Source organism: Arachis hypogaea, chromosome 7 (genome assembly GCF_003086295.3).
Source record: "Arachis hypogaea cultivar Tifrunner chromosome 7, arahy.Tifrunner.gnm2.J5K5, whole genome shotgun sequence".
Classification (NCBI taxonomy): Eukaryota; Viridiplantae; Streptophyta; class Magnoliopsida; order Fabales; family Fabaceae; genus Arachis; species Arachis hypogaea.
The window spans coordinates 59488315-59497172 of record NC_092042.1 but is presented as its reverse complement, the minus strand read 5'-3'; the positions used below and the strand labels follow the sequence as shown (position 1 = coordinate 59497172).

The 8858-nt window shown below is 38.8% G+C and overlaps 1 long non-coding RNA gene and 1 other non-coding gene across 2 annotated transcripts; one reads left to right on the top strand and one right to left on the bottom strand.

Moving 5' to 3' along the window:
• The first annotated feature begins 3466 nt into the window (after positions 1-3466).
• Positions 3467-3570, top strand: LOC112704379 (small nucleolar RNA R71). The gene has a single exon (XR_003155005.1). It is a non-coding gene; the product is annotated as a small nucleolar RNA R71 (small nucleolar RNA).
• A 2762-nt stretch (positions 3571-6332) lies between these two features.
• Positions 6333-8643, bottom strand: LOC140174495 (uncharacterized). Its single transcript, XR_011864047.1, has 4 exons — positions 8491-8643; positions 8345-8399; positions 8128-8256; positions 6333-6664 (listed from the first exon to the last, which is right to left on the bottom strand). It is a non-coding gene; the product is annotated as an uncharacterized lncRNA (long non-coding RNA).
• Between the last annotated feature and the right edge of the window lie 215 nt (positions 8644-8858).

Genomic DNA, 8858 nt, shown 5'->3' with positions numbered 1-8858 from the left:
TCCAACCATCCTCTGGCTACGGGCTTAAGGTCAAGCCTACCTAGTTGGTAAGGCTTGCCTTGCACGTCCCTCCTCTATTGAGCTCCATCCACGTAGATATCAGTAAGAACTTGCTCCATCCTTTGGTCAGAGTTGACCCTCCGAGTGTAAGAGTGTAGGTCACCTTGTGACTGAGGTAATTACAGCGCCAATCTCACACTTTCACGGCTGAAATCTATGATTTGCCCTCTAACCATGGTGCGCCAGTTTTTCAGCTTTGGGTTCACACCAGTGTCATGCTTTTTGGTGACCCAAGAATTAGCATAGAATTCTTGCACCATTACTTCTCCATCTGCTGAAATGGGATTGGCCATAATTTTCCAATCCCTTCTCCAGAATTGGTGTAGGATCTTTGGATACTCATCTTTCTTAAGCCTAAAGGGGAACTTGGGTATCACTCTTTTCTGCCTCACCACGTCATAGAAGTGATATTGATGAGCTTTGGTGAGGAATCTTGAGTTTTTCCATGGTTCGAAAGCAGGTGCGGGGGCTTTTCCTGTTCTCTTCTTCGAGGATTCTCCTGTTTTTGGTGCCATGGATATTAGAAATAGAAAGAAAAAGCAGAGTTTTTCAACTCCAAACTTAAGAATTTACTCATCCTCGAGCAAATAGTAAAAAAAAAGAAAAATAGTAAAAGAAAGAAGAAACAGATAGAGGGGAGATGGTAGAGAGGCTTCGGCCTTATGGGGTAAGAAAAGGAAAAAGGAAGAAATTGAAGTGTCTATGATGAATGATATGGAAGAGAGGAAGAGTGTGTGGAGGTGTGTTGAGTATGGAAGAAGTGAGGGGTATTTATAGGAATTGGAAGGGTTGGGATTCGGTCATATGGGATGGAAAATGGGGGCGGGGAAAGGGGGTTTGAATTTGAAGTGGGTGGGTTGGTGAGAAAAGAAAGTGATGGGATTGATGAGGGTTTATTGGTTAGAAGGAAAGGTGGGGTGCGAGAATCAAGGAAATTGATTGGGATGTGATGGATGAATGGGGATGGGATAGTGGTTGTAAGAGGAGAGAGAAGGAAGGGAGTGGATGAAAGGTGGGGTAAGTGGGGGTTGGGTAGGACCCACTGGTGTCATGAGCTTCTAAATCGAATGCCCCTGCCCCCTTAGGCGTTCAATGCCAAATTTGGGCGTTGATGGGCCAGGGGTGGACCTCTTTTTTTTTGAAGTGTGGGAATGCCAAGAATGGGCATTGAACGCCCAGATGAGACCAAAAATTTGGTCATGGTGCTCCTTGATGGGCGTTGAACGCCCTTGCTTCCTCCTCTTCTAGCGCTGGGCGCCAGTTCTGGCATTCAACGCCAGTAAGGGGTACCTCCAGGGTATTCTATTTTCACTCCTATGCATTTCTGCTTCTGTTCTAGGTGCTACACATGATCACAAACATTAAAAAGATAGAGAAAACTATGGGAATTAATAGAAAATAAAATAATATGAAATCAAGCTAAAATGAAAGAAAGAAAAGTACTATACGTATGGTTGGGTTGCCTCCCAACAAGCGCTTTTTTACCGTTATTAGCTTGACGGACAACTCCTTTACAGAGGTTGATAGAGGCTCAGAACTTCACCCCTCATGGTGCACTTCTGTTTTGTGCTCTCATGAATTAGTTCAACATGTTCCAGAGATAGGATCCGATTCACTGTATGTGGAATGACTAGACTTCTAGTGAAGACAACTCGTATGCCAGGTGAGAAGTCTTCAGTTGGGATCTTCTTGTTCTGCCAGCCCTTGGGTACTTTCTTCTTAGTACCTTCATCCTCAATGGTTAGTAGGGACCGCCCAACACCAAACTTAGGTTTGATGTCTGAGGGCTCTATAAGGCTCTGTATTGAGAGAGAAGGCTGAAACACTAGGTGCTGCATAGTAGTACCTCCTTTATCCAAGAGAGAGAGATGGTTGGGAATCTTAAATAGGATATGATCCTCCCAGAGCCTCAAAATTAGCTCTCCTTTTTCTACATCAATCAAGGCCTTCGCAGTAGCTAGGAAGGGCCTTCCAAGGATGATGGAATCATTCCTATCCTCTCCAGTGTCTAGTATCATGAAGTTCACAGAGAGGTAAAGGTCTTCAACCTTTATAAGGATGTTTTCCACCATGCCATATGCCCGTTTCAGGGACTTGTCTGCCTTTTCCAGTGAGATCTTAATAGGTTACACCTCTTGGATCCCTAGCTTCCTCATCACAGAGAAAGGCATAAGATTGATGCTTGACCCAAGGTCGCATAATGCCTTCTTAAAAGTGATGGTCCTTATTGTACAGAGGATCAGGAAGCTTTCGGAATCTGGCAGCTTTTGAGGCAGCTTTTTTTGGACCAGGACGATGCATTCCTTGGTCAGCACCATAGTCTCATCTTCTTTTAGGGTCGTCTTTTCAGAGATAGCATGTTTCAGACAGACCATTGAGGGGGGTTTCTTCTCCAACAACTCTATAAAAGAGATATTAACTTGTAACCTCCTGAGGACTGCCAGAAACTGAGCAAGTTGCTCATCCTCAGGCTCCTTTTGCAAGGTTAGAGAGGGTTGTTCTTTAGGCTCCTTCATTTCTAGAGGGACATGCATGGGGATACTCTCAGTATCCTCCTGAGCCTTTTCTCCTTCAGTTCCTTAGTAGCAGGTGCCTCCTTGGGTTCAGCCTCAGCTTCCATAGTGATGGCCTTACACTCCTCTTTTGGATTTACTTCTGTGTTGCTTGGAAGAGTATTGGAGGGAGCCTCGAGTATCCTCTTGCTCAGTTGACTTACTTGTATCTCCAAATTCCGAATGGATGACCTAGTTTCTGCCATGAAACTATGAGTGGTCTTGGAGAGGTTAGAGACTATAGTAGCCAGGTCAGAGATGCTTTGTGTGGGTGTCTCCATCTACTACTGAGAGGGTTGAAATTGTCTGTTATTGAACCTGTTTTGATTGGTTCCACCCTGATTATTGTTTAAGCCTTATTGAGGCCTCTACTGATCTCTCCACCCGAAGTTAGGGTGATTCCTCCATCCTTGATTGAAAGTATTTGAATAGGAATTATTATTGGTATTTCTGGAGGAATTTCCCATGTAGTTCACCTCCTCCATGGTGGTCCAAATGTTGTCACCAGCGTCCCTTTTATAAGCTGCCTCTTAAGAATTGGCAGCTGAGCTCTGCACTCCATTTAAGTGCTGGGAGATCATGTTGATCTGTTGGGACATGAGCTTATTCTGTGCCAAAATGGCAACCAGAGTGTCCACCTCTGTGAGTTCTCTCTTATGAGTAGCCCTAGTGTTCACAGGGTTCCTCTCAGAAGTGTACATGTATTGGTTGTTGGCAACCATTTCAATTAGCTCCTATGCCTCCTCAGGTATCTTCTTCATGTGAAGTTAGCCACTAGTAGAGTGATCCAGCGACATCTTGGACATCTCAGAGAGGCCATCGTAGAAGATCTCCAATATGGTCCACTTGAGATCATGTCAGGAGGGCATCTTCTAATAAGCTGTTTATACCTCTCCCATGCTTCATAGAAGGATTCTCCCTCTTTCTGTCTGAAAGTCTGGACTTCCACCCTAAGCTTGCTTAACTTCTGAGGTAGAACGAACTTGGTCAAAAATCCATTGACCACCTTCTCCCATGTATCCAGGCTCTCCTTAGGCTGAGAATCCAGCCATAGCCTTGCTCTATCCCTTATAGCAAAGGGGAAGAACATGAGCTTATAAACCTCTAAGTTCACTCTATTAGTCTTGCCAGTATCACAGATCTGCAGGAAATCAGATTTGAACTTGTTGGGGTCCTCTTGCGAGAGTCCATGAAACTGGCAATTCTATTACACCAGAGTAACCAATTGAGGCTTAAGCTCAAAGTTCTTTACACCAATGGCAGAAATGGATATGATGCGCCCATAGAAGTCAGATGTGGGTATAGTATAAGAGCCAAGGACTTTTCTTGCATGTCCTTCAACATTTGGATAGCTGCCATGACTGTATCTTCAGCTTCTTGTTCTAGGGAGTTTGTGAGATTCTTTCTGGCTTTGCTAGCTTGAGCTTGTTGCAAATGCCGCCTTAAGGTCCTCTTAGGTTCAGGATCAGGATCAAGAAGGGCTTCCTTATCCCTGTTCCTGCTCATAAACAAGAAGAAACAAACCAAAAAAAGGAAAAGAAGGGAGCCTCTATGTCAGAGTATAGAAGGCTCCCTGTGAAAAATTCTAATAAAGAAATCAAATGAGATAAAGTAAAAAAATTTGAAAATAAAGGTGTCTTTAGTTTAAAAATTTTTCAAAAATAAAGAGAAAGAAAGAAGTTAAGTTTTCAAAAAAAGAAAGAAAGAAAAGAATAATTAAAAAGACACCAAATTTAAAAATAAAACAATAAAAGACAAACAATTAACTAACAAGATTTGAAATTAAAGATAAAAATTTTCAAAAATCAGAGAAGAAAAAGTCAAATCAAGATTTTGAAATTCAAACTGGAAAGAAAGAAAAACAAAAGAAAAACCAAACTTAAAATTAAAACAAGATATGGCAACAATTAATTAAAAAGATTTGAAAATAAAGATAAAAGATTTGGTTTTAATTTTTTTTTCGAAAGTTGAAAAAAGAGAAAATATCAAACTTAAAATTTGAAATTAAAAATAAGCTAACTAAAGCAAGATTAGAAAATCAATAGATAAATAATATAAAGTTCAAGAATCAAGAAAGATAAACAAGATATGATTTGAAAATTTAAAAAATCACTAACAAGAATCACCAACTTTAAAATTTGAAATTAAAATTAAGATAAAGATGCAAGAATTGTCTTAAAAGTTTTTTAAATTTAAAATTTAAAAGGAAAGGGTTCTTAAAATTTTTTGAAATTAAAAAAGAAAACAAATTAAGGAGACACCAGACTTAAAATTTGAATTTGAATAAAGATAAGATAAAAATGCAAAAAGACTAAATTAAAATTTCGAAAGTTAAAAGAAAGGGTTTTGAAAATTTTGAAATTCGAAAAGAAAAGGAAAACACTAAAAAAATACCAAATTTAAAAATTTTGAAATCAAATACACTAATTTAAAAAAAATTGAGAGAGAAACACTATTCACCAAACTTAAAAATTTTGAAATTAAACAAGGGAAAAAAACCTAAAAAAATTCGAACAAAAAGAAAGAAAAGTTAAAACAAGATAGAAATCGAAAGTTCAAGAAAGAAAATGAGATCAATTTTCAAAAATCAAGAAGACATAATTAAATAAAAAACTAATAAAAATACCTGATATAAGCAACAAGACAACTGGTAGTTGTCAATCTCGAACAATCTCCGGCAACGGCGCCAAAAACTTGGTGCGCGAAAATTGAACTCGCACAACTTTACCGGCAAGTGCACCGGGTCGTCCAAGTAATACCTCGGGTGAGTGAGGGTCGATCCCACGAGGATTATTGGATTGAGCAAGCAATAGTTATCTCGCTGGACTTAGTCAAGCAATTAGAAAAAGAGTTGTTGTTGTTGAATTCGCATAAGACAAGAAAGTAAAGAAAAGCAATTAAAGATTGATAAAGATATAATATATGAAAGCAGTTAAGGTTTCGGAGATACTTATGCTTTCAGATTAATCCTTCTTACTCACTATTCCAACAACGAGTGATTCATTCCATGGAAAACCGTGACCATAGATAAGGCTATGGTCACAGTTTTCAGGAGGGGTGACCATAGAGGCTATGGTCATGGTAAAAATCGTAAGCATAGATAAGGTTATGGTCACGGTGAAAAAATATGGTCTAAAGTGTCAGAATTTGAAAATTATAACTGTGACCATAGATAAAAAAACTGTGACCATAGACCTATGGCCACGATTGAATAGGTCACGGTAAAAAACCGTGACCATAGGTCCAAAACCGTGACCAAAGATTTATGGTCACCCTTTTTATTACCGTGACCATATGCCTTTTTTTGTAGTGATTAGTGATTAAAACCTAATGTCTTAGCGAGTTAATCTCCCCTGACCTTACTAAAACGCCACAGACAAGGTCAATTCTTTCAGTTCAGAGGATGAAGCTCAAAAATCTAGTTTAGCGCCACAAAAACCTGAATTACCCAAAGCTAACCAGATTATATGTCACATATCTAATTAGCCCAGATAAATTGTGATTTAGGAGGAGTGCTTTCAAGCTGTAGCCCAAGCAAGATATGTAACACCCTACCACGCTAAGCTTTACGCTTAAGCCGTAAAACAGAGGTGGTGTGGTATTACGACCTCTAAAATAAAATAAGTACATATAATAGCAGAAGAATTATAATATGCTAGGAGCCGCGAAGAAAAGAGGAAACAAAATCGCAAAATAAAAGCGCAACGCTCAAGGAACGGGTTAACCTGCGTGCTAAGGAAACCATAACTATTAAACATACGATAACAGAAGTAGGAATAGAGTGCCAAAGATACAAAATAACAAGCTCCTAACTCAGCCTGCGAAGTCAAGACTGGCCGGAGAATATTTACATATATATACATACATATCCAGAACCCAAAAGTACATATACATAATCCTGCCTCTCCATAAACCTCTAGGAGGATCAAAAGAACAAGTTATGTGGAGAGAAAACCAAGTATATATATACACATCATAGCATAACAAAATAACCCTGTAACCACTCCGCTTCAAGGGTCCAGACGCCTAACGAGATGTCTCTCGACCTGCATCTGAAAAACAACAACATAGTATGGAATGAGAACCGGAGGTTCTCAGTATGGTAAAGGTGCCACACACATAATATATAAGGTCCTGGGAATGCCAGAGGCAATCCTAGAACGCCGACACTCAGATTATAGAGCTTAAAGTATTAAATAGAAGCCATAAAAGGTGGTTTACTAAGGATATTTAAACCTAACTTAACTTAACCTTAAATCTAAATCCCATTCTGTCATTCCTCCTTACCTCCAACTCCATCATGCATTTTCATAGACAAGTAATCAAACAAAGGCAAGCACAAGAAGGTTACAAGTACTGCAGATAACAAATATACATTTAACATGGCAAGTACATTTAGGCACACCCAGTTAATACACAAGCAAGTAGTTCAAGTAATATGCATATGATGCATGCCTGTCCTATGGCTGATGAGGCTCATCTTTCGGTTATCCAGCCAACCCGACAAGTCTGAATTGTACTTAGACTGTCCCCCGACGTGCATCCCCAAGAGTCTATGCATAGTTTTTCTCAAATAATCAATAATACTCAATGGGGGTAACATTCCCGGGAATTTATATAGTGCCCGGTCACACACTTACGTCGTAGGGTCAACAGAGTATCGAGTTTTCAACCTGGTACACGTGGTGGCAAGCCACGGCACTTAATCCAGGGAATCTCGTATCTCAGATTATTCAAATTCATAAGCCATATAAATAATTCAATTATAATTCATCAACTTCAACATCATTCTCAATCGCATTTCATTCATCATCATACATCAATCCTTATCCTTCATTATCACACCTCCCATTTCGTCCATCAATAGTTTCCAATTCAAAACATAACTCATTCTTTTCTAAATGAATCAAACTTAAAACATACTCATTTTCTTAATAACTCTAAATCAAACCATATAACCTTTGAATCTAAATCTTTTTGAATAATCATATAAACAAAATCTCTAATTTTTTATAAAATTTCGGCAGCATCTCCTCTAAAACTCGGACTTTGCCACCCTTTTCGGGTCTAAACCTGCTTCCTTTTCAAATCAACATATCCTTCCTCATTATCATAACAATCTCCACAAAAAAATCTACCTCAGATCAACAATTAAACTCATACAATATTCAAATCCAACAACCAAAATTCAACTAAGAATCATAGTTCACAAATCCTAGGCTTTTAACACAAAATACCTCAAATCAATAATTCACCGAATCATTAATTAATCAACAAGCACCAAACCAACCATGTTCATCAACAATAACATTCAACTATAATTCTCTCCAAATTAACATAACAACATTCACCATCCAAAATTAATAACTAATTATCCAATAAACTTCAACCAATTATATTCATCGACAAATTACTAAATATTAAACATACACCTGCATTCCAACTTATCCTATGGTCATCTAGCCTAAGTTTTCACAGAACATTATATATTAAATGCAAGAAACCTAAACCATACCTTAGCCAATTTCCACGTAACGACCAAAGCTATTTATTCAAAATCAAGACAGCCCCTCAAAACTTAACTAATCCGCTTCCTCCAAGTTCCAGTATTCACAATTTCAATCTCCAATTATTTATTCACAACCTAATACACATTCATAACACATATATATATAATTTAATACTCAAAGCTCAAATTCAATGAAAATAAAATAGAATTATCGTATCCTCACCTTACCCAAGCTTCACATAAGCAAGAGTGAACGTTTCTCTCAAGCTAATTGGATCCTAAAACATCAGAAATCAAAGAAATTCAATATTCCCACTTCAAATTCGAAATTTGGGGGAAGATGAAGCTGAGAGTGATTAAACAAGTTACCAATGAAATTGTTCCGGTAGAAATGTAGAGCTCGATGCGGTGGACGCGTGGCCGCAAACGGTGCGGCAATCGGAGCTCGGACGGAGAAGTTACGGGGGTTGGAATGTTACCGTAAGGGTTCGGGAGTGTTTTTCTCCTCCCTGGGCATTTTCATGCTGCAGCTGGTGAAATGGAGAAGAAGGGCTTTCGGGCTCATTAAAAGTGTGGGTCTGGTTGGACCGACAGCCAGGTTCGGGCCCGGTTCAACCGGTTCGGCCCGTTCGGTCCAATTTTGACCGTTTTCTTCGAAATTGGTGTCAAAATTCTCGTTTCGATGAGCTCTATCCTAATTTAATATAATATTCACATTTCTAATCCTCCTTATTAAA